Genomic DNA, 6,000 nt, shown 5'->3' on the forward strand with positions numbered 1-6,000 from the left:
AGGGTCACAGTTTTAGGAAGATTAAAAAACATTGTCTTAAAGCCTTTTTTAATGATGGTGACAGAATTAGTAAGAAATTGGAATTTTGAAAGACAGAATTCTAAATCTATATTTTAAAGTAGAATCACAATTCTGAGCAGTTTGTTTACAGTTGTAAAGAGAGGAATAATAAGATCCTGTTATTCTAGAGAAACAAATTCTTTGCACTGTTGATGGCAGTTCAGTTTAGTTCCCAGTTAACAAATGCAGATGCTAATTCAAAGAGGAAGTAAAAAGTTAGAGATGTAGGGAAGATGCACAAGTAAAATAAAGAAGACTGTGAAAGAAAGGAAGTTTAAAACCAGACTTCCTTTTCATATGGTGAGTCAGAAGACTTGGATTTGACAGACAGTGCTAGATGCAAACAGACTTTCAGTGTAAGATTGGCAGCTGATTTTTTGCTATTTGCAAGTAATCTAGATTTCACTGTGCCAATAGTAAATTTCAGTTATTGTAAGAAAATATGCATAGCATTAAAAATTCTCTAGTTATCTTTTCCTAATGTCACTGTAGTAATTTGAACCACTTTGCTTCCCTTTCTGTTATTTCTTATGAATTAATTAATTAATTACTTTGGGGACTGTGCTGTACATCGAGCCCAGTGGTCTGTGCATGCTTGCCAAGTGATTACTGCCAGAGCCACACCCCAGCCCTTCACTTTACCCTTTATTCCACCTCTTTCCTCTCCTTAATTCTTTAAAGAAAACTTTGTTACATTTTAATTTTATTTTATTTGTGTGCTTGTGTGCTTGTGTGCCTGTCACTGGGGTGGAGGTCAGAGGACACCTTGTGGAAGTTAGTGCGCTGCTCCCACCAGGTGGGTCCTGGCAGTGGCACTCAAGTCACTAGGCTTGGTCGCAGGCTTGCTGAGCCATCTCACTGGCTCTCTCTCTCTTTTTTTTTTTTTTCATTTTTTTATTCTTCCCATGTCTTTTAATCCAACTTCTTTCTTTTTATTTTACTCTCAGTTTTGTTTTTGTTATTCATTTCTTTCTTTTCTTGTCAAGTTTAACTTGAGCTTTTCTGCCTGGTGAAGCGGAGGTTCACTAACAAGCACTAGTTCCCTCAGAGACTCTCTTCTCTTCCGTCCTTGAATATGAAGTACTGGGTAGTAGAACTCCAAAGTAAAAGACACAAAATGATTTATTTGGTTATAGGCAAGCGATTATACTGTAATTATAAATTTTCTTCACTTATAAAAAAGTAATTGAGACAAAATGTCTATGGACTCTCCCCTAGCTCTAAAATACCACAATTCAGTGATGTTCCCAGTTTCGTACTGTTCTGAGCTCACTCATTACTAAATATTTACACACCTGCTGTTTGATTCTAACTGCTGTGCATGGGATGTAATGGAAGACGCAGAAATCAGAGCAGCTTTTGAATTGTCTGTCATCTACCTGGAGACAGGTGACTGTGTCTGATTCTGTTCTCTTAAGAGCAGATTGTATTCCCCAGACAATACTAGCTACTTCCTCTGTAGCCTAATTACCAGATGAGGGGCAAAATTGCCCTTGAAAAAAAGATGACTTCTCTAGTTCTTACACACCTAGGTTTCCATTATACCTGCTCTGTAGCATCTTTTGTTGCTCCTTTGTTTCTAGTCTATAGTTTCTGTGTAATGGAATATTTATCTTAAAATGGAGAGACTAGTCTTTATTTCGAGTTGCTAGATGATCACTGCCAGTGATCTCTTGTGTGCATGTACACGTCTTTGTATATGTTTACAGACTCTTCATCAAAAGGAGTGGGCTGGTCGGCTGAGTGAGTGTGATCGTAGAGCTTTCTGGGCCATGTTTATTGCTTGTACTTTGGCTTGTTTCTGCACACCTACAGAAAGTGGGGATGGGAGGTGTGTGTGGTCAAGAGGGTACCACTAGCTAGGTAATCCCAGCACTCAGGGAGGCAAAGACAGCCTGATGTACTAAGTGAGTTCAGGACAAACAGGGATACACAGAGAAACCCTGTCTGAAAAACGAGAGAGAGAGAGAGAGAGAGAGAGAGAGAGAGAGCCTCAACACATGTGCTCCTTGTCCTGAAGTGCCTTGTGTCTTGACTAGTGACAGGTACATGACACAGTGCATTAGTCTGCAGAGACTTAAATACACACATCAAAGTATTAGTTAACCTACACAATAAGACAAATTAGTTTTCAGTGCCACTGTCCCAGTTCTGACACTGTATTATGGTTGTGTAAGATGTGCTAATGGAAGAAACTCAGTGAAAGGAATTTCAGGTCTTTATTTTTTTCCCCAACAAATGTGTATCCAGTTATCTCAAAAGTAAAAATTTCAGGGGCTGAAGAGATGGCATAGTGGAGAGAAAACTCTGCTTAAGAACACTGGCTACTCTCGTGGAAAACTCAGATTCCATTCCCAGCACCCACACAACAACCCACACCTGGCTGTAAGTTCAGTTCTAGGGGATTCAGTGCCCTCATCTGGCCTCCTTGCTCACTGCATACATGCAGCCAAACATACACATATTATAAAACTAAACCTCAAAACGTTTTAAGTAAAAAATTCCGTTAAAAAGAATAACAATTTAAAGAAATCTGTGCTGAAAAAAAATAGTGGTTTAACATATAGCTGCAGAAAACACCGTGTATTTACACCGCGGAGCATGGCTTTTCCTTTACAACCATCAATGTACTAGTAAATAGAGCTAACTAGTTGCCTCTTTAATTGTCATGTGCATGTATGGAAAGTAAAGGAGAAATGTATTGCTTTCATTAGCAGAAGAATACTTTGCAAGTACTTCTGTATTAAATGGAAGATCAGTTAATTCTAATATTTGTTTTATTTAATGTAATTCATAGAATCAGAGTAAAGTTTTGAGAAGTTTATTCTGCCAATGAAAATATGTGACACTGGAAATGTGACAATAAATTAATCTAAAAATCCAACATTGGAGGAAATGATATTTGTTTTCTGAAAAACAATACATGTATTGTTTAGTGGAACATAAAGTCATGGTCAAGCCAATGTTCTTACTGTATTAAAGAATTCACAATGACAGAAAATAAAATTGGGAGGCTGGTAAGATGGCTTTAGATGGTAATAGCACTTGCTGCCAAGCCTGAAGAACCAAGTGTGACTCTTGGAACTTCTATGATAGAGAGAACCAACTCATATAATAGAGAGACCCAATTCTCATAGGTTGTCCTTTGATCTCCACTTGCACACAGTGGCATGTACACACACACACACACACACACAAACACACAAAATATTTGGAATTGGTTTTAGCACACTCATCATTCATAATGATAGCTAAACAAGCTGATCCTAACAGGCATTTGAACATTTTACAAATTTTTCACACATATAGTATTTTAACTTGAAATTGTATATGATAATCTAATTCTGGGTTTTTAAAAATATGTTTCATCAGGTCTGTAATTGTGTTAATTCTTTGCTATCTGTGAGCAGTAAGATTTAGAAATACTCAAAAATATATGTATATTTTCATTCCATATTTGCTGCTTGAAGTTGTTCAGTGAGCCAGAAGTAGAGTACTTATCCTACTTTGTAAAAACACATACATTTGACTTGATCAGTTTTAGCAGTCCAAAGATAACAACAATGACAAACATGTTTGCACACACCTATCATGCCAGTGTTGGAAGGCTGAGGCAGAAGGATCGCAAATTTAAGGCTATCTTGAGATACATTGTAGAAATTTTTTAATTAAATAATACAAGGCAAAAGGTAACAAGATTGTATTTACATTGTTTCGCATTAATTCTTTTCATATTCCCATCTAGACATTGTACCAAAATTTTGACTGAAACATTTTAGGTCGTTTAACTCCTGTTTACCAGAGACTGGCATCTAGGACCAACTGAAGTCATGGAATTCTGTTTCTTTTCTTTTCTTTTTCTTTCTTGTCCTTTCTTTCATTCATTCTTTCTTCTTCCTCCTCCTCCTCTTCATCTTCTCCTCCCCCATCTCTTTTCAGAAAAGAGCTATCTATATAGCACTGGTTGGTCTAGAAATCACTTTGTAGACCAAGCTGCCCTTGATTCATTCTGTAGACCAGGCTGACCTTGAACTCAGAGAAGACCACACCTTTGCCTGCCAAGAGTCATTTGAAATCTTGTTCTTAGCTGTTTCTGCTATTATCTCTCTGTCATTAGACAATGGTCCAGATTGGCTAAAAATACAATTTTCAACCAGACATGGTGGCACACCTGTAATCCCAGCACTCAGGGAGGCAGAGGCAGGGAGATCTCTGTGAAGCCAGCCTGGTCTACAAAGTGCATCCAGGACAGCCAAGGGTACACAGAAAAACCCTGTCTCAAAGAAAAAAAGAAAGAGAAAGAAAGAAAGATTTTTCTCTTTCTTGATGAACAAATGATTTTGCACTTTAACTTGTTTGCAAAGTCTTTGACCTAGTGAAACTCACTTGTTTTTCAGGCTAAGTGATAAAGATTTATTGAAATTTTCTTGGATTGGTTATCTAATCCCACCTTGAGGAAAGAACATTGCCTCAATCCCATTGGGAACAGTGCTCTATCACTGAACAACATTTTAAGCCCAACTTTGGTTCTTTTATCCTATCCTTGTTCTATCTGTTGTTAAGGATTAATATGTCAATTATATTAAAATAGCTTTAAACATTTATAATAAAGGAAAAATCTTTTGAATATTGGACTTGATGGAAATATTTTTATGGAACTTTTTTGAGTCTACTTTTAAATTGTCTTAAGTAGGTATTTTTGCCTTATCAATGAGACACTGCACAAGTGTCCTAGGAACAAGCATTTACAATTATCACCTTCCCTTGCTTTTCACACATTTACTTTTGTGCCACTGATTTTGCTTTCTTTCTTGCTCCCTGTGTCCATTTCTTTTCAAGTCTGTATATATTCTTGACTAAAATGTGCTTTTTTCAAGAAGCTGGTTACTTAAAATTATTAGTAGCGGATCTTTAAATATCCATAGATATATTAGGGGAATATTTTACCAGAATCAGTTTAACCTCAATTAATTCTTTCTTTTTTTTTAATACAGTATTTCTCAATCCTGAGGCCTGAAGAATTCACATGTTGGGAGCTATTGTTTTTCAGCAGAAACCTCAGTAATGTGTGAGTAGTTTCTGTTTTTCATTGTGATTTGTTTCAAATGGCTTTTTTCTGTGTTAAACAATGAAGATTAAATTTGCCAGAACTTTAAGAATTTGGGATATGCTCATTATATGATAACTGTAAGTAACAGATGTTACAAAATTTATTGAAAGGTGTTTTAAGCTGTATCTTGGAGGGGAGAAAAAGTCACAGTCTGAAATCCCAGCACTCAGGAAAATGAAGCAGGAGGATTGTGAGTTCAAATCCAGAAGAAAATTTCTCATAGTTTATTTAATCAACTCTTCCATTGTGGTACTGACCATTTTCATATATAAGTCTGATTGTATGACTATCAGTCATATCTGAAAATTTCAGTAATAGTTGATACTTTTTTAAATAGCCTGGACAGATCTCAAACTCACAATTCTTGGCCCCCTGTAAACTGGGGTCGGGTCAGAAATGTGTGTCACAGTACCTGGCATTGGTAGTTGCTAATTTTGCAAAACTCTTAAGTGTTCAGAATTTTAATATATATATGGTGATTTATATATATATATAATGATGTATCTGTATATATATATGTATATATAATGTTCTCTCAGATTTTCACTCTCACCTCTTTTTTAGAGGCAATCTGGATAGCACATGCTTATATATTTTGACGTGATGGAGTGAGATAAGAAATAAAAAGCATCTGGATTGGCCAGAGATTGAAAGGGAGAGAAACAAATCAATCTCCATTAGTCGCTGAATGGATAAGAATCTTGTATTTCTTATGAATAGAGTGCACATCCTTCTTGTTTTCTATTTTCTTTCTCTTTCTCTCTTTCTCTTTCCTTCTTTCTTTCTTTCTTTCTTTCTTTCTTTCTTTCTTTCTTTCTTTCTTTCTTTCT

At 36.1% G+C, this 6,000-nt stretch overlaps 1 protein-coding gene across 5 annotated transcripts in view; it reads left to right on the plus strand.

The window, feature by feature from the left end:
- The window catches only part of Dennd4a (DENN domain containing 4A), a 102,573-nt gene that overhangs the window by 22,965 nt on the left and 73,608 nt on the right, over positions 1 to 6,000 (plus strand). For 4 of the 5 annotated variants that reach the window (XM_055597334.1, XM_055597353.1, XM_055597369.1 and 1 more), the window contains exon 2: positions 5,055 to 5,128. The gene's annotated coding sequence lies outside the window, so the exon portion shown is untranslated. Of the gene's footprint in view, positions 1 to 2,425; positions 2,446 to 5,054; positions 5,129 to 6,000 lie in introns of those variants that run through there. The other variant, XM_055597344.1, reaches the window with a different exon arrangement.

The sequence above is a fragment of the Psammomys obesus genome, unplaced genomic scaffold (assembly GCF_907164565.1).
Source record: "Psammomys obesus unplaced genomic scaffold, mPsaObe1.curated_primary_1811, whole genome shotgun sequence".
NCBI lineage: Eukaryota > Metazoa > Chordata > Mammalia > Rodentia > Muridae > Psammomys > Psammomys obesus.